The sequence below is a fragment of the Chiroxiphia lanceolata genome, chromosome 13, assembly GCF_009829145.1.
Source record: "Chiroxiphia lanceolata isolate bChiLan1 chromosome 13, bChiLan1.pri, whole genome shotgun sequence".
Lineage (NCBI taxonomy): Eukaryota > Metazoa > Chordata > Aves > Passeriformes > Pipridae > Chiroxiphia > Chiroxiphia lanceolata.
In genome coordinates this window covers 11325446-11345781 of record NC_045649.1, presented here as the reverse complement: position 1 = coordinate 11345781, position 20336 = coordinate 11325446, and the positions used below count along the sequence as shown (strand labels likewise).

At 38.5% G+C, this 20336-nt stretch overlaps 1 long non-coding RNA gene across 1 annotated transcript in view; it reads left to right on the top strand.

Annotated features, from left to right (window-relative positions):
* LOC116793276 overlaps window positions 1-19916 on the top strand; it is an 86058-nt gene extending 66142 nt beyond the window's left edge. Inside the window, exon 7 of the long non-coding RNA XR_004359423.1 lies at window positions 19597-19916. This is a non-coding gene — a long non-coding RNA (uncharacterized LOC116793276). The remainder of the gene's footprint in view (window positions 1-19596) is intronic.
* The last annotated feature ends 420 nt before the right edge of the window (window positions 19917-20336 follow it).

Here is a 20336-nt window from a genome sequence, read left to right as displayed (position 1 = left end):
GAGAGCACATTTTCCACATAATTTTCAGTCTCAGGAAGACACTGCAAGGCAGTGTGTGGAAATGCACAGTTACTCCTACTGCTATAGATTTTTGTCACTTTTGCCCTCCTTTGAGGCCCTTGAAAACTCAGTCTTGCTATCATTAAAATACTGATTACGTTGTCTTCTAATTTCATTCTCAATAATGCTATTAGACAAGTAAATAAACAAGAAGCATGAGGTCTGGTGTGCTAAATCATGTGCCACATGAACACAGAAGGCTCTCTACATGCAATTCCTAAGTCTCATGTATTTCTATGATCACACCCAAATTTCATAAAGCAACAAGGATTAGAGCATCATTCCTGCAGGACACAATGGCATTCCTTATTGAAACCCCATTCAATATATCTGCTGCAGGTTAAGAACCGATCACTGCTCCCAAGACTATTTGAAACACTCTGGCCACTGACCTCAGTTGTTACCACTCTCATTTCCCAATATGCCACAGATTTGTACTTACACTCTCTCTGGGAGCTGTTGAAGCTGCAGGAGGCTGGACGTGACATTGGCTCTGATCCCAGTGCCCTCACACATGACCCCAATCAGCTTCGCTACAATTCTCATGATACCCACAGGGTTTCCAGATGGAAAGAGAAAAATAAATGTTATCAGCACGATACAAATGGAAAACGGTTATTTTTTTTTTTTTCATATTCTCTGATGCTGATACACAGGAGTTATTAATTCATCTTTTTGTATAAGAATAGTTTCATTTATCAGAGCAAGGAAAATATAATGGGCTTACTTTGATTGTCAGATTCCTTTTTTCCTTTATAATGCTAAGAGGAATTATCTTTTAGTTTTAACACATTTTCTGCTCATCAAATCTCACAGTCTATGATATGGAAGGAACTGGTTATTAAATCTATAGCTAACTTGCACCTAATAGTGAATATTAGTTGCAACCAGCTAAAATGACAGTTGCATTTAGAAGTGACTCCAAGTCACAAGTCAAGTAATAACCAGCAATATTTTCTCTCTAAAAACAGCTAAATGAGGCTATAGAGGCACCTTTTAATAACAAAGGAAAGGACATTTCGTAGTGTTTTTAACTATTTCATAACATGTATATATATGTGCTTTGAGAATAAAACTCTGCAGAAATCAATTGGACGTATTCCTCATTTGCACTAGTGCTCATGAGTTCTCATTCAGGGTGTGCTGTGCCTGGATTTATTCTGTAATCTCCCACGACCAAGAGAAAGTTTTAAATAAATCTATAAAAAAATAACATCTTTGACTGACCTCTCATGAAATGTAACAGTAAATTTTAGACCTCTTGAGGAATTTTGATTTCTACTTTTTTTGGTCTCCAGAAGCAGAAGAGAACAAAAGGAAAACATAATTAAATTTATTCCTTACCCAGTTTTTCTGTTGTGTTTTTTTTTTTAAATAGGTGTATGAAGAAATAATATCATGTGAGATGTCTAGATATTGCTTACATGCAATTAATATATTTTGCAATGTCTTGATCTCATGAGAACTTAGAATACAGTAATTTGTGTACATCAGAAAAGTGATTTTTCCCTATCTTTTTTCCCTTGTGGAACACCTAACTATTGGGATGTAATATTAAAAGATGAACACTACTTTATGTCAAACAGGTCGGGGAAAATAAAACCAATATAGCCTCACATTGTTGTGAGGAATAAGTGAACAGAGTCGAACTTCACACCCTCACCCTGAAAAAGTGTTTCTTTATGTCATGATAGGCTGAAAACTTTGGACAGTGATATGTTGCAGTGGTAGCCTCAACACTTATATCCACCAGGCCGGTCCTTAGCAGGTCCCATCCCTGATGTGCTGGGGCTCATTTGAGGGCTTGATCAGGACATCTTTTCTCCATCTCAATTCAATGTGTGCTGGGATTACTAAATATGTCTTGAATTAGTAAAAACTGTGATAAATTGTTAATCTAATTAACTACAATTTTTAATCAGCTGAGCTAACATCAAACATGTTTTACAAATATACTAACAGCACCCTCAGAAAAAATTTGGTTTATAGATTGTAATTAAATATTTGATCTATCATTGCACAAATAGTGGCTGGCTGAGCATAATATCACTGTATTAATCATCTCCAAAACATGACATAAGTAACTAATCAGCTCAAAAGCTAAAGCTGCTTTGGTTTTCCTGTAAATTATATAGTAGCAATCTCACTAATTTCTTTCCAGACACTGTTTTCCCTTCTTACTATCTTGGTAAATGTTGTGGGCACAAGGAGAGATTTGCTCTTCAGGATCCTGAGGAGAGCAGGTTCAGGTGAAGTTTCTCTTTGATTCAGTGCTTTCAAAGTTCCATTAGAGCTAGTGAGTGTTGGAGCTGGTAAAGGAGCAGTGCTGCTTCTTGACAGTCACTCCGTTTGTTGTGCTCAGTCTTGGTAGGATAAACCAACGAGGTTGGCAGCAACTGAAAAAAACCCAGCTGTATCTCTTCCTTGGCACAGCCCAGGATTTTTAGTTGCAAGTATGCACTCACTTCTTGTTCTATAAGTCTCTTTTTGTCAGATCTTGAAGTTTTGGCCTGTTTATTAAAATAATCTCTGCTAAGGAAACTTTCTTGATTACAGGAATTTTCGGTACAGTTTGCACTGCAACTGTGCTATACTGAGTCAAAGCTATTTGCCAGCTAGGCAGTTTACTGAGTGAATATTTACTGCCAGAGTTCACACAGAGCTGTGCACATGTGTAATTCATACATACAAGTTCTTCATTAAAGTAAGACTCAGGTTTAAAAGTTTTCAGAATTGGGGCCTGAAATGAACATTTCTGCCCTGCTCCTACTCTTCTCAGACCCAAAGCAGTGATCCAAAAAATAAGCAATGTGCTGAACTGTGGAAAACTGTCATCATCACCTCACTTTTCATTTAATAACAACCAGGTATTTTTACTGCCAGATACATGCTGAGATTTTGATGACATTTATATGACATACAATGGCCAGTAAGGTTAATCACAGATCTATATTCTTTAAAGGCACCCATGAGGATAGACTTCTGCACCTGCTTTCTATGTAAAGATGGCTTTCCCAACTGGAACTCACCTCACGGCATGTTCTTGAAAACCTTTCACTTTTACTGTATCTGCTTAATAAAAATGCTTTCACTGACAGTGAAAAATGGAACCTATCAATGTGTTACCAGCCCACATTTCCATTGCTACCATCTAAACTTCAGCCACGACACTCAGTGAGAGGCAATGATGCTATTACAGCCTGACAAGGGCATATTGAGATACTTGGGCATAGATTGCACAACTGCTCTTGTAATTTTATCTTTTAGAATAGGCCTTGCAGTAGAGGTGATTAAAAAGTGCTGGCTAACAGGGCATAACAGGGATCAGTTTGAGAGCTCAGAGAGTGAACAGAAATTATGAGTGACCCAAAGGTAAATGTGTGTGCATGTTCCCATTAGGGTAAAAGAAGCAACAAGTAAATCCACTGCCAAAACCAAACAGTTCAGGCTGTGTTTCTAAAAGATGAAGAAAAATAAATCGATCTTACCCCCAGACACTGCAACTTTTAATAGCTCTGCCAGAGATGTCAGCAGGGCTACCCTCTGGCTGCATTATAGTTACATGGCTCATTTCAAACACTGCAGGCTGTGTACTGTCCTAGCAAAAACCTCAACAATTGCAATTAAATAATTTAGAAGTCCTAAGTCGTAAAGAGTAGATGAATAGTTTTCTTTACAGTGTCCTGCTTAAGTGGGAACTGTCTGGTCACTCCTCCAGAAAGGAACAGTACTCTAACAAGCACACCTTTGGACACTTTTACAAGGAAGCACCTCAGACTCCTTCATACCTGTGCATTAGAGATGAACTTGAATGTGTTAAGGTCTCACTAAAGATACTTGCATGGAATACTAGATGGAAACACTAGATATAGTCCCTAGGCATCAGCAGAAGCCACAGGAAGACAAAGGTGTCCTCTTGTCCTACCCCCTCAAAAAGGATATTACTTTCTTGCAGTCTAAATTTCAAACTTTCAGTTTTGGGTGATATTTTGGAGGAGTGATGCTTTTGTTTCACTGAAGAATGGGACAGGGAGTAGGGAAGTCATAACAGTGTTAAGTTGTGAGGACCTACCACTGATAGTCATCCTCTAAACTGCCACTTGTTTAAGTCTATGTTTGGCATGCAGAAATGCAAATACAACATTGAGCAATACAGGGAACTACAACTGGATCTCCAAATCCCTGAATGTTTTTTTTAAATCACTAATGTTGGCTGTTGCAGTGTCATTGTGCCCCAGGAATCAGAATTCCCACCCTGGGTCAGCCCCAGTTTGCAGCCCTGGCCTCACCACACAGCCCAGGTGTGTGGGGTTTGGTACCTGTCCTCTGCACAGTCCAAGCCACACGCTCCAGAATTCAGAAGTTCCATGGCCTGAAGTACCTGGTCCCAGCACAAAGTAACCTCTGCTCCCACTGCATATCCTAAATTATTATCTAATCCATGGTAAATTATAGCAGTGATATATTCAGAGCTGGCTTAGCCTTTTGAAATGCAAATTACCAGGAAAGTAATAACTAGGTGCATTTGAGCCTATGTGAGAATAGCCAAATGTTGAGTCTGTTTTTGCAAAGCTGGAGGTCTGCTGTGTGCATCACAGTGCTGTTTAACAGCACACACAGAGATGTACAGCTCAGCCAGGCAGTCCCCCAGTGCTGTAAGGCTTTGCTTCCTTTCTCATGGCTCTCTTGCCTTTGAAGTTGAGCTGCAGCATGCTCAGCTGTGCTCAGCAGGAGGGCCAAAGGTTTGAATATTCAGATTTCATCTTTGTTTATAGAGTGGGCTTTTGAGATGTAGGAATTCTGTTACATTGTCCAGTGTCTGGGGGAAGGGCTGCTGAGGCTGTTAATGGGTCCCGAGGAGCCTCATCCGTTACACAAACCACTGTAGGCCCCTTCTGCTCATGCCAGACATTAATGGCCACATGGACCTACATGCATAATATCAGCTACTTTTAACAGACCTCCTTAATTGTGTCTTTGGTTTTATTTCTGGTTGTTTCATACTGGTTGCATTCTGTAGCAGGCAATATTTAGTCCATTCAATTTGACTAGTGCTGGTTTGAAGTTGATTTTGGTGCACCGTGGCTTTCTGCGGTGGCTGACTCACACACACATGAAGTTTCCTTGGCTTCCATCGGGAAAAAAGTATGAAATTTGATAATATAATGTGGAAGCTATGGGTTTTCTAAAGCCCCATGTGCTTCTTAAGTGCATGCAATGCTCTCAAGTAGACATGTGTGTAACAGCCCAATTAATGAGTAAGTGCCCAGGGAGGGAAAGCAGAAGAGGATTTGCCCTGTCCTTTCATTCCAACTCCAGACAAGCAGAGAAGAGTTATTATAATTCTACCAAATGACTTGGAAAGAACAAAAACAAAGCAGAAATCTGGAAGCTCTCCTGTAATCCAGAAAGGTGCTGCAAAACTCCACGAGATGTGCAGCAGTAGGTGTGACTAGGATAGAGGCTGTTGCGGCTCCTTTCTGCCTCCAGTCCTTGTTTTACAGGCCATAGTCCTCTCCGTAGCTATTCCTACCCTTTTCCTTCTCTTGTGGGCAAATGTTTCCTATTCTTTGTCAAGCATTCATAAATGAGTGAGCAGGAACAGAAATATTGAACTGAATGAACTGTTTTAGCATTGGATAATTCTGTGGTCCATGCAGCATAATTAAAGGTCAATGTGCTCCTTCCTACTTAGGGTCACTTTAGGTATTGGAAGATGTACCTTAGACTTCCCCTGCTCAGGAGGAAGTGTTAAAAATGCATGAACTGACCTATTCTACCTCTTCCTACACCTCTGGAAAACTATTTTTTTTCTGTAAATTGTGGGCACTACCCATTAGGAAGTGCTGCATACAGTTACAGTGCTATACAGAGCAATTTAATACATTTGCGTAGGGTGTGTACTGGTCCCTGTGCCTTTTCTTACCTCTTCTGTTTTATCCTATACAAAATAATTCAGCAGCCTAATGGGGAAGCCACAAGTGAGATGCCATTTTCTGAACATTGCAGTAATGTAGCTTCAGTGTCTGGCAGAGGGGCTCATGTTGAGCCAAGTGTGAATCAAGCACCTGCTATTAAAAAGTAACACACTAAAGCAGGATTCCATCAATTTACTCTTTGCGTTTTTTAACATTCATAAAAATATATTTCTTGAGCAGCAGGAATAGCAATGAAAGGAAGGACAACTAACATCCGCATCTTCTCCATGTGATTAGAGTATTTGCATCAAATACTTTATTATGAAGGCTGGAGAACAAGAAAAGCACATTCAGCGTCATATGTTATGGCACAATCCCTCTCTGGTAGAGCAAACAATGGGACCATTATACAAGCTGACATATTTTTTGTTTCTAATATATTCTGCTTCTTTGTGTCTGTGTGTGCTTAAATAGCAGGCACAGATGTACTCTTTCCAAAGGTCTTTGACTTGTCATGAGAATACTGTCTTTACCAGTAAAATAAATTGATTACTAGTGACAATGTTAACTATTATACAAAGAACACAGCTCTGGTGGGCTTTGTTTGATTTTAAAGAAAAGGTGATTATTTCTTCCTTATGACAGTTTGAAAGGTTTGCCATGTGGATATGGAAAGATTTTACTCATGAATATGCAAAGGTATGGCAACAGGCCGGGTAGCCAGATCTTCAAATTGACCGTTGGCTCTGATTGAGTTAGGAGAAGAAGAAGAAGAAGAAAAACGTGAGACAAACACAAAATATACAAAACCAACATGGGAAGTGGTTGTTAAAATATTCAGTTGTGAGCATATTGTGCGTTATTAGCTTTGGGGTATAATATCAAATTGATGACATGATTACAGGGAAAGCAGTGCCAACTGGGATGATGTGCAGTGCATCAGGTTCATGGAAGGGCCACCAAATTCTTGAATAATATTTCTGCCTAGGGATTATTACTTGATGCTCTGATCTTTAGCTCTCTGAGCAGTGACATCAGAAAACTGGCCTATGACACAAAGCAATATACCTTTCTTATTAAGATGTGTTGCAATTTTTTGGGGAAGCATTATATTTTGCTGAAAAAACCACAAACAACAACTCATGCAGGTGTAGCAGCATTTTATAGAGCAGAGAAATTAGTGAAAGAAGAGTTAAAAAATCAGAAACAAAATACATACTTGTTATGTTGCAACGGCTCTTCAGACATTTTTCCTTTTATAATATGAAAAATAACAAAAGACATACTTAGAGTGAATCTTTTACTAAAACCTGTACATTTATGCATGTTTTTTCCTCTAAAACATATTGAAAAAGTTCTTTTTCTACAGATCTCATGTTAAATAATTTGGGATATTTTCCAACCTAATTTAAGCTGCTACAAATATTTTCTGTAATGAGATTGGAAACAATCCATTTGCTCCCCCTAGAAAATGCTATGAGTTCTCCCTTGATTGCAGTTCAGATCATGCTGCTAAACACCAATTTAGAACACAAATCAGGCTCCTTGTTGATTGCAGTTCAATTCACAGTGCTAAATGCCATTTCTCCGATCAGCAAGACGCTGCTCTGTGGGCTGCAACCTGGGCCTCCCAAATCCATCGGTCCATAATTTTTGCATAGGTTGCAATCCTAAAATTAGATCTATCCTATCAAATCATAATTAAGGATATCGTTCTCACCTGATCATCCAGCAAGCCTTCCCTTTTTTATTCAAATGTTTTTTATCTAGTATTAGTGGCAACCGTGCATTCCTTTGGGACATGTAATCTGCCTTTTCTTTATATCATTGACTCTTGTTCAAATATCTGTGACATCATTTATGCATTTAATCTTCCTCCTGTTTAGAAGAATTTTTCCTAAATTAATTCTTCCTCAGGTTACTGAACATTTTTTGATTTCCCTTACTGTTCAAAATGCTAATGGTTTTCACAATTGGTCTTCAGGGCAGAGAGAAAGAAAGAGAAAAGCTTTCCTGAAATGTAGATCCCATGGTAACCTTTTGCTGATGGTGCATCTTTTTTCTGTTCTTCACTGTTAAATCCTTCCTGGTGTTACATGGCCATTGCTGCCCCATTTCACAACATTTGATTCCTGTCATTGTCTTGTACAGCACCTCCAGCCCCAGCAACTCTGTAAACTGCTGGTAGTGTTCTGTGGGAGTGCTCTGCAACACCTGTTGATGGCATATTCACTTCTGAAAATAAGCTTACCAGTGAAATTAGCCCCTGTTCTACCATAGAAATCTCTAGGAAAGAGTGTGAAATGTTCCTATACCCATCCTGTATGGTGAAATCCAGTGTATGGCAGAAGCTGCTGGTTGTGATGGGTTTCTTCTTGTCAGATGTATGTGGTACATGAACAAATGACCACAGACCAGGATGTTTCACTTTCACAACCTTGTCCACCTTCTGATAAGCCAAGAACCACTGAATCACAACGTGTTAGTTCTGCAGAGACTCCAAGCGTTATTCAACAAGACACTCTCCCTAAGATAGTGTAAAGCTTAATTTTTTGAAGTGTCAAGAATGTAAGTTCCCGGTGGACAAGTATTGGGAGGCTGTGATTCTTTGCTCATTTTGAATCAAATTCTTAGTCTATAAAAGCTTTGTTATACATAGTAGGTGTTCCTTAAAATGTCGGTACAGTTCAAATCTAGAAAAACATCCAAAATGCGACTTTATTCTTATTTCATTTCTTACCCGTGCCACATGTAAGAGTGGACATGGAGACTCCCTCGCCCCCCATCCCCTAATATTCGTCACTTTTAGGAAAAGGTTTGATTATTATATTTGTGTAAGTGGGTGTTTTTTCAAAGGCAAATGAATTATTTAATTCTCAGACTCTCTTGAATCTTCACACTTCCCAACCCCCGCTTGCTTTTAAAACTTCAAGTGAATTCTGTTGCATTTTTATGGGCCAGAGAGATACTTCTGTGTCTAGGAAGACTGGGCTTCTGTAATTCCTCCAGTTATCCGCCTCATCATCCTGTTATTACTGTACTTGTCCAGCCTTCCTTAGATGTCCCTCAGCCTGGTTCTTTTCTGATCTTCACATTTAAATCAGCTAAACTCCATTCCATATTCCTACCTTATTCCTAATCTGACTCTATGTCCACTCTGCCTCTGTTGACTAATCTTCTTAAAACATAGAATATGTCGTAAAGAGCAGAATTTTAAAAGAAACAGGTGTCCAGGCAAAGCAAGGAAGTAAATAAAATCTCTGATTTTTTTGCAACCTTTCTACACTACTCTTCTGATTAATAAACCTGCTTTACTCTGTATGTTTTCAAATTGCTGAGAATTTATTATACAACATATAAAAAACATCTTCTTACTGAAATCCTGCAGAGACTTGGATGGGATAGGCCCTAAACTGGATGAAAGATGAAACATGATAATAAAGGAGAATGAAACCAAGTTTGCTTTGTCATAGCAATTTCTAATCAATCCTTATGTATCCTGTGGTCATATTTGTAACGAAAATATTCTCAGGAAGGAAGAGAAAGCATAAAATGTTCATTCAAAAGCATCTACCAGCTGCATATACTGTATTAATAGAAAGACTGATATACCTAACCAGGGGTTCACATTTCAAACCAGTAGGCCTAACAGCTTCTGAGATATAAGTAAATGAAAATTCATGATTCTGTATTGTGCCCAAGAGCCAACTTTACTGCTATTGCCATATAATTATTTATAGCTGCAAACTATCAAATGGAATTGCTTACCACCACCTTACTATATGTGGTAATTGATGTGAAGTGAGGCATTGCGTCCCCGGCTGACCCCAGCACACTGAAAGTCAGATGGATTATATCTAACTCAATTATGATTGATATTATCAAAATCCGTGAAGCACAACATGGTATAACAGGCTTTCTAAGTGCATCTATTGATTGTTTCTCCCTCTGTGTGTGTGTGTGTGTGTGCATGTGTTTTCCAAGGCTGTTGCGGTGGAGCTGTCTCTGGGGAAAAGCAGAGCAGTATTGCTAACAATTTCCACGTGTAAATATATATTTCTGATGGCTTAACTCACCCTCATTGCCTCACAGGGATTGCTGGAACTTGTACTGGAAAAGCCCAGTTTCATTGGCAAAGAATTTTGCTACAGTAAGAAAATTTGCCAGTATGGTTGGTGGGGTCGAAAACCAAAATATTCTGTGATCTGCTGAGCTGTGACTGGAGTAGAACAAACGTTCCTGTGTTCCTGTTCTGTGCCATTCCCTCAGTCCATCGGAGCACAGCAGTGGCTGTGCAAGCCCTACATCCTGTCTCCTGCAGATGTTTGCAAAAACAGGCATAAGGCTGGAGCAATGAAATGAAGCTTTCCTCATGGCAGTCTTACTATTTCCAGCAACCTGGAGTTCAGGGACTGCTGTTTATATCTGCATCATTGTGTTTAAGAATTTCTGATGGACATTTCTTGTCTGAATTTTCTCCAGTCACCTTCTGAACCCATACACAATTTTAACATCCAAATATATGTTTTGATAAAGTAGGAAACATATAAAGAGATATCTATTTCTATATACCTGCTGTTTTGTAATTTCCCAGATTGATCCCTAACTGATGTAGTATGAGAAAAGGTGACTTTATTCCCAATTAATCTTTTCCATGTTAAGGCATGTTTTTATAGATTCCTCACAAATTCTTTCTCAAGATTTCCTGTCCTAATCAAAGGAATCTTATCTAATTATTTTTTAAAAAACCATTCAAAAATGTTGTTGTCATTATAATTTTTCTCTATGTTATTCTATAATACCACGTTTGAGATCAAACCCTGAGAAGTATTCATGATTCAGGGGTACTGTGTATATATAATGTTTTTCCATTCCTCGCCTAAGCATTGAGTTAATGTTTACTGTCCATAATTACTTTCCCACTTTGCTAAGTGATAATAAATTATTTAGGGTTGCATACTGTGTTTCTGGTTTGGGGTATTGTTTTCTCTTCCCTTCCCCCCACCTGTGCAATGTTTGCTTTTGTCAGCATCTTGTCTCTTCAGCCATTTTCTTAACAAGTTGCTCAGAGATTCTTCACCAAGTCTTAATCAGTTTATGTTTTCACTATCCTAGGTAATATTCTACTAGATATTAAATTGTCTCCATAATATGCACTCCCTCATTTTTCTAAGTCATGAGTATATGAGTATATTACAGCACAGGTTCCACTGCAGAGCTCTGTAGGAAGATACATTCCCTTCACGATGAAAAATCAATTATTTAGTCATCATTTAGTTCCCAACATGTAGGATCTATGAGTTTGTATGCTGAAGGAAAGACTTTACTACTTTACCTGTCCTTTTTTTGATTTTGTTTTTAAGTTTTATAGTGGCTTGGATGCAACATAGCTCATTCAATAACAAATTTGGGAATTCAACAAGGCATCTCACTGGCCTATTCTGTGGACCCATTTTGCGAGGAGCATTCAAAGAGTCAAATTATAAAGTTGCAACAAATGAGTGTCCAATCACTGTTCTGCTGGAACAGGTTGTCCTTCAGGTGTTTTTCAGCTGCTAAGAATATCTACAAAACAGTTTTTTGTGAGATTGTAATGGGAAATCTGGATGGCTTCTAAGGAAATAATAGTTATAATGTAGGTATTGACATTTTAGAGGTTTTAATTTATTTAAGTAACAGTTTTTGTTATTCTTATTAGCAAAGTATACATTTACTTTATTTACAGAGTTTCTGTAGTGTTCCTTCTGTTTTTCTCAGCCTCTAGAGACTTTCCCAGTACTGAACAAAGCAGCCGTGGGACTGATCTAAGTGACCTGTTCTTTGCCTAAAAACAACATCTGGGCTACAGGAAGTTAGTTTAGGAATGTTACCCTCTTCCCTGTCAGAATATAGTTAGGAGATTGCAAATGCATCCATACTCCAGCTACTGCCAGCTGTCAGACAACCCTTTTGAGTCCCGAGTTACTTGGAGCTGTTACAGTGTTAAAGGAAAGTTACATTTGCTTTCCCACCCTCCCAGACCAGCCATACACCAGATCTCTTGAACAGATGGGTCAATGTGAGTTCCTAGGCCCATGGAATTTTAGTTCATATTAGCTGTCAAAATATGACATGGCATAGAAAAAGTAGTTTATTATTTTCTCCTAAGTAATTTTGTTGATAGAAATAAGCTAATCACAGCATCCTTTTATTAGCACTTATGTGGAAATATTTTTAAAAAGTTGAAGAGGGTGCACTGTAAGCAATAGCTCCTCTTTTTATAACCATCAGCTTTTGGTGAACTAAGAAATAAACATCATTAGAAGATTCAATATCCATTTCACAACAAGAAATTCACAGACCTGTGAAGGTTCTTGCTAACTCTCCATTCTTCTAGAGATGTACTGTAGATATTTCCTGATATATCTGCTACAAGAATACCTATAATGCACTACCTAAGACATGCTGATAGAAAGCTTATTTTATGATACAAATGGAATAGTATTTACTTGGGCTGTACCCTCAGTATCTTCCAAGTTTACTTATTTACTCTTATCAAAAGTTCTGCATTTTCCTTTTACAAAACTTATATCTTAAGGAAAGGAAAGACGTCTTGCTTTTTTTTTTTTTTTTAAATGTTACGGACTAATACCTAACCTGGTAAGTGGAAGAAGTTACATTTCCTGACTTTGGTCATTCAGAGTGAAAAATTCCAACTTTGAGTGAGCTATCAAAGGCAATATGTCTGTGTCACACCTTAATTTTGGCTCCAGGTGTCAGCTAACAAGTAGGCAACTGGCCATGGGATTCTCAAGCACTTTTCCCAGGTAACTTTCATGCTTCTGCAGCACATGACATGGAGTTCACATGCTAGTGACTGACCCAGTGTTTAACAGGGATTCACCACTGGAAATAGTCTTTGAAATTCATAAATTCAAGGCAAGCCTGTTTTATGGGGACTGATAATGCTGTATTAGTTGCTGGAAGTTAATGAGGTCCTGTGTTTGAGTACAACCAGATTAAAATGAAAAACGAACCACATTACATTCTGTTTCGACAATTATTATCAGTTGGTTGTAATATAAATATGCAAATTTTTCAGCTTGAACTTTAACATCCTCTGTAGAGACCATTCATCTCTTTAAAGTATTAATTTAAGTTGTAAAAGGATCCATACATCATTGCATGTCATTTTGAAAACAAATATTAATCAATTTTACACTCTGAATTGCCACTGTGCAAGTGTAATGTCCATTATTTTGGAGCAAGTCAGTGGCAAGAAATTTACATATTCATTCCTAGCTTAAGAAATCATATGATAATACAAGTACAACACAAGAAATTCAAAAGACTTAAGACCTTATCATCATCTATTCAATGGCAAAAAGCCTGCCTTTGCATTCTCAATGCATTGGTATGCAGATTAGGAATATGTTTCTCATTCCTATCAGTATAACCTTGAAAGCTGGTGACAGCTGAAGTGTAGTCATAAGTTTTCTCTTCTAACAGAAGAAAAAAAAAAAAGAAAGAAAAAAAGGCAACAAAATGAGTGTAAAGGATACAGCAATTTCAAGTTTTATGATAAGCTTTTTGATAATGTATCTGACTACTTAGGTAGATTGTACTGTGTGGGTATGTAGCTTGAAAACGTGTTATCTCTAGATTTAGCTAGAATTGTGATTGCAAGTGCATCTCTGCTACTGAACTAAAGTTCATATTTCTGGTATGACAGAGCTACACCTGTCTTTTATTAGATAAAATTATAGGAAATAGTCGAAGGTGTTTGCATGTTAAATATTGTGAAGGACACCAAATTTTATACCAGCTGTCTCCTAGTGAAAGAATACGGAGTTTCCACTTGGAAAGCAAGCACTCCCCGGCAAACATTGTGCTGAAAGCCTTGTCCTGTTGACATAAAAAGGAAGCAACATCTGCAATCCAGGTAGTTTGCCTGTTTCTTCTTTGGGAATCATAGCAAAGGAATTATTGTTTTACAGTCAGAATTGAAATAGGCGAAGACAGAGGATAGGTTAGTTTAAGCTAAGCCTTGCTAATGCTTTAAGTCCTCACTCAGCAGTGTCCTTCTCCGGTTCAAGTCTGGAGATGATGAAGGTGGATCTCACCTGGTGCCATCAAGAATGCTGCTTCCACTTGAAAAAAGCAAATTGCTATTTTGGTTAGAACTGAAGACTTCAAAAATGCCACTCCTGAGCCCCAAGGTGACAGGTGGAGAAAAGAGCAGCAGAGCAGGTACCACCCGTCCCACCCCCCCACCCCCCATAACTACCTCATCTTCGTCAATTATGCAAAACCAAGCTCTAACATAATTGGCCTAGCAGAGGTTATACATAAGCTCCCTCTAGTGGATTATTAAGCAAGATTTTATAAAAGCACATATCTTTTCTCCAGACGTTTTCTGTCACTCAGTGTGAACAGGAGTATACCACAGGCACCATGCTGTTCCCGTGCAACGAGCTGTTCTCTCTGTTGCCCTGCTTGCTACCTCAGGAGAGTCTGTGAAACAATGCTGGCCACAAACCTGCAGCTACAAAGCGAGACGACTGCAGCACTTTTTGGCTGGGCTTGCTGTTCTTCACTCCTTGGCAGGGTCAGTTTGATTGCTGCTTCAGAATACTGATGTTTCTTAATCATCTCTCTTTGTTTTCTCGTTAAGTGAATGGGTGAATAATTTGCCACACATTCTCTGTCAATCGGATACGTTGTGAAAGGACAGTTGAAACAATGCACACACTCTTCGTTTCATAAATTTGTCATTACAGCATAATCAGATCATTTGCACTTATCCTGCTCTTGCACGGGCTAATTCTACATTCCTGAGAAAAGTGCACTTGGTAACAGTGCTCTGTCTCTCTGTTCCCCTGGGTGTTTTCTTAGACCAAAACTGCAAAGGCAATGTGCAAGACACTTGTGTTCCTTGTTTGCACAGTTCGTGCAGGTCAGAGGAAAATCATAAAGAGTACATGTGCATGTGGCCAGATTAAAATGCAACAGTACATCAGATATGTCAATTGGATTTAGGATTATAACAGACATGTAAGCAATTAGGGTATTTGCTAGTTCAAAATACTCACATGAATGAACCCACATTATCTTCTGAAAAGCATAATAATATATAATTGCAGTAACAATTCCTCTTCCATTATGTCCTAGACATCAACAGTGTGTACATTCTATAATATCCTGCACAACTGATGGCAGGCAAATGCCTCGGTAAGAGAAATACTCACAGATGTGGTAATGTCCCAACAGTGTGGCTGCTATCTAATATTAAAGAATTACAGTAGAAATGTTTCAATAAGAAAGTAGAAGCATTTCAGTTTTTATGTGGCATAGATTGCCACAGACACTGCCAAGCAGCTTTATAGAGTTCTAAATCTTCATTCAATGCCCCTTTACATCATTTGAATGAAGATTTAAACCTCAATAAAACTTTCTGAGTGCTTGTGGCCATCTTTGCTGTATAGTAATCAAAGTGGGGTACAAGCAGACGAATGCACTGTAGTACACCTAATGATCAACACTATATCTAGTGACATTTCCCTTTGTAAAATGAGTGTCTTAAAGGCTGTTTTCATGGATGGTGCAGCAGTACACATAGAAACAGGCATTTATATCCAGTTTTTATGCAATTCTTTAAAAGATTGCGTTGGGGGTTGTGGGGTTGTTTGATTGCTTTTTTCCCCCTATGTAATATTTATTTTCTCTATAACTATCTTGAATTAATTTCTTATATGGAAGATATTTGTGAAAAAAATAATAAAAAGTATATGAAAGCTAATATTTAAAGGGTAACTTTCCACAGCATTATGGCTTGTTTACTTATCAACCTCCAACTGTAATTAAGATATTGCAGTGCAATCAGTTGTGGCATTGAATTAGAAGCTTAAATGAAAATCAACTTCTAGTTAAGATATTAGCTGGGAAATTCAACACGTGCTAGTGCATAAATGCACACACAAGGTATGACTGAGTGGAATTTGAAAGAAACTACTGTGAGAATATGCCACTGATAGAATATATGTTTTGTTTCAAAAATAAAGACACTCATTCTGGAAACAGTTTGAAAAAGAAATAGCCAGTCAGTGGAGTGTGGAGGATTTGGTGTCTGGATCCTCCTGCAGAGGAAGGCGTGGGAGGATTGTGTGGATCTCAGCTTCCACAAACTTCCACAAATGCAAAGGAAAATATAACTTTCCTCCTGAAGTTTAGGCTCAAACTTATTGTTTCAAGTTGAATTAAACTGTCGTTTTCAGCATATAAAATGTTGGCACAGAAGATGTACTCACTCCACTGTTGATACTCCAGGACGCTGCAGGAGATGCCGCCTTTTAAAGAGCATTCCCATCGATGGAGCCTGAGTGTTGTCTGTCTGTAAGTCCTGCACAGTCCCTGGCTGTCAGTCCTGCTTCTTCTGCAGGCAGAGCAGTGGGCTAATACCTAGGGCTTGTCCCAGGAATGAACCAGAAGCCTGAGGCTGAGAGTGGAGCAAATGGTATTCTCCATATGGTGTTGGGAGGGAATTGGCTCTGCTGGTCAGAGCACGGTGCTACCACCACCAAGGTTTTGTGGGTTCAATCCCTGTATGGGCCATTCACTTAAGAGTTGGACTCAATGATCCTTGTAGGTCCCTTCCCACTCAGAATATTCTGTGAAATCTGTGAATTGCAGTATTCCTTTGTTTGTGTTGGCTCCCATTGAAACCTAGCAAGAGAATGTCCTGCATCACCCACTGTGGTGGTATGTTTTTGAGGAAAATCCTGTTATGTAATGACAAGGATGGTGGCAGCAGTTTCACACAGCTAAAGAAAAGAGAACCAAAAAAGCACGAAATATGTTGTTTGTGCTGAAATATCTTTGTACATTCTGTGTTGAACATTTTTAGTGTGTTGCAATAAATCTCAAAAACAAAGTAATCCCCAGAAATAAATTAAGACAAGCTCAACTCCCCAGACTTCTTTTAGATACAGGATCTGAACAATAAGAACAAATGAAGGCCTTATTCTCCAAAACACCAAGAGCCTTATCAAAAGCTGCAGAGTTATCTCAACTTTCACCGGTGGAAAAGCAGGCCTGAGGGTTTGATCTAGATATTTGCAGCAGAAGGATCAGAGTAAAACTCAGAAAAAAAGAAAAAAGGTATATTTCCCTTTTGAGTTCAAAATGAGAACTGAATTTAACATAATTTTTGAATGATTAATCCCAAGCAGTAGGTTAGGAGGGGGATGTTTTTAAGCGATATTGTCCCTTCCTTTCCCTTGTATTTCTTTGTAAATAACATATTACCTATATTAAGGTAAACTGAATGTATTAGCCAATTACCTAAGGGGATTGCGAAACTGGGGTCTGCATTATAAAGCAAGCCAAGTTATGACAGCTGTGACCCCAGAGGAATCAAGGCTGAATAAAGACTGTCTCCATTGCAGACAAATGATGATAAAGTGATCCTTTTAGCCAGCAGTCAATGGAACCTGACAAGGCCAAACCTCCAACTAATGAACAGCCCAACCTTTGCTACCAGGGAGATGTACTGAAAGTTTAATCTCAATAAGCATCAAAATACATTTGGCCAAACATTTTTAACAAAAGAGTGGCACATATCATTAAATGGCCCTGAAGTTAGATGAGTGAGGAGGAAAATAGGAGGGTGGGGGTGTATGTTCTTACTGTATCACAGGTGCACAAAATTGCCTTGATAGAACAATATCTTATTTTTCTGCTAAAATTGAATTTCAGATGGTACCTACGTCACACAGACCTAATAATACAGAAAGCAATTGTCTCAATGATTCCTATTAAATCTGTGCATTTCCAGATCCTTATAGAGTAATGTCAGTTACAGAACAATGTCAGGCTGACGGACGCAGCACAGCGTTAAAGAAAAAAAATCATGCACACAATAGGCCAGCTGCACATTAATAAATATGTAATGTTTGATTAAAAATATGGATCGTATTTTTCCCCCCAATTGCTGACTACCCCTAAGGCAGAAGATGTGATCTGGCTCCCACTGATGGGTTTATTTCTTGCTTGCTTTGAAAATACAAACTAAAATGTTTTCCTGTCCCAGCTGTTTCCCATTGTTCATGTTTATCAGCTCAAAGGGTGAACGGAGGAATAAAAAATACGCTCGCATTTCAAATGTGCCAGTCAGTCAATCTATTGTTAAAAGAAGAAAGCCTAATTGTCTGTGCTGGCAAACTTCTTTTTGGTGAATGTCCAGTTTTTAAGAAAAGCTATTCAGCTGTGCCATTTGTTTAATACATGCATAAAAAAGCACATAAAATCACAAGTTTTCTGTGGGATGGGATGGGGGGGTGGGGAAAATCACATCTCTAAGTTATAGCCTTGAAACACTCAAGTGATGGCCTAAGTAGTAGTCCATGGGCTACTTTTTTGCCTCTTCATTGGTCTGAATAAGTGCCTAGAAGGAATTTTCATGGAATAAGTTTTATGTCCTAAAACTGAAATTGGCCTCCTTCTCCAGATCTTACAATTAACTTTGCCTCTTTGAGAAGAAGCACTCCTTTCAGATTACTTCATCAGTGCAGTGGTGAAAGCCTTTTCCAGTTATATTCAAAAGAGTTTGATATTTTTATTTAAGATACTACTACTCTTCATTTCTTCAGACCCTCATCCTAACAAAAAATGGGAATCAGGAGAGAGCAGGAACTTCTTTGCTGCACAGGAGAATCTTCTGTTTGTCACCAACTCTTGTGATAATTACTTAGCTCTATCCCATCTTTGACTTGCTCTCCAGCTCATGCTGGCAGTGCTACTCTTCCAGCTTTCAAACTAAGCCCAATTAATCAGAACTGACACTCATTTTATGCCATGCAAATGAGCAAAAATTTAACTCAGAGCCTACTATTTTGACCAGGACTGCGTTAGTCCATCTTTCTTTGAAAGCTTTTCTTTGAAAGCTTTTTGAAGAAAGGGTCATCTTTAGTTCCTCTGTTGTACAGCACCAAGACCAAAACATTCTTACAGTCTGAAAAATAAAAAATAATCATTAATATAACAAATGACTGTGATACTTTGCTTGGAACTTTCCTGTTTTGCTAGGTTTTTCTTCTTTTTGATGGGCAAAGAAACAAGTAAGTGGCATTATCATCCAGCTATCACCCCCTTGTGACACTAAGATGAGATGTCACTCACAGCAAATTGTACAGATCTTTCTTACATGAGTTCAATAACTCCTCGTGATATCTAAATTACCATTCCTGGGTGTCTGGGTTAACACCTTACAGGAATGAATAAGGCAATAAGGTAATTGTCCCAAGTGCTCTGCAGATCAAAGTAGCTGCTTTGGTCACCCTGAACTCATAATTCCCTGGAAGTTTGAGAGCCAAATTAATCCTAAAATTTGAAACTGGGTGTCTAGGAGTGAGGTCCTCACTCAATAAGCTGAGGACTGGGGATTTTTCTAAATCTACCTTTATTAAAATTTACTGGCACATAATAGGATACTGGAAAGCACAATGAACTTGGAATACAGTACCAAACCAACCTTACTTGTTTAGAAACTTAGACTTGGTCCTGCATTTGGACATTTGTGAATCTGTAAATTGCCATGAAAATGTCCGTGATCTAAAGCTGCACCTCCCTGTTCATCTTTCAGTATCTCTGCCCTCTGTGTGCACACAGCAGACTTGGAATGAACATATTCCTTGGTGTCCCTGGCAAGTAATACCATACAGCTTCATGGACCAGGAGTGCTCTGTGGAACCCAGTTACGGAATCATATCATTGAAATACTGCTTTCATAACTATTAAACCTACACATCATGCTAAAAATCCATTGATGTGCATTTTTGTGCACAGGTTATTTTTTTGTTTTCTGTTTGCTGAGCTGTAGCATATATATGCCAAGTAGATAGCTGTCAAGTAATGCAAAAAACCAAACTATCATTTGCAAATGCACCATAATAAGTGAAGAAACTGGAATAGTTATGGAGAAAAATATTAACACCCCCCCTCAAACTTTAACAGTACTAGGTGGCTTTTATTTTTTTTTCTTCTGTATTTTTTACAGTCTGAGCAGTACATGAAGTTGTCTCCTTCTCTAGAAAGTATCTCCACAGGGTCTCCAATGATGCCCATCATATATGATAAGCTCTGCCCTCTTTTCAGCAAGTGGTGTCAGGCAGTTTTGACTGTGTGTTAGTGAGCTCAACCCAAACAGCCCTACTACTGCCCTTCATGACCAGCCATTTCAGACACTTCATTGACTATTGATTAATTGCTTTTGCAGAATAAAAAAAATATACAGAAGCATTCCAGAGAAGGCAAAACCAAAAAGGAGAAATACTAAATAATTAAAAATTAATATGCAGCAGCTGGAAGGGAAGCAATCATGGA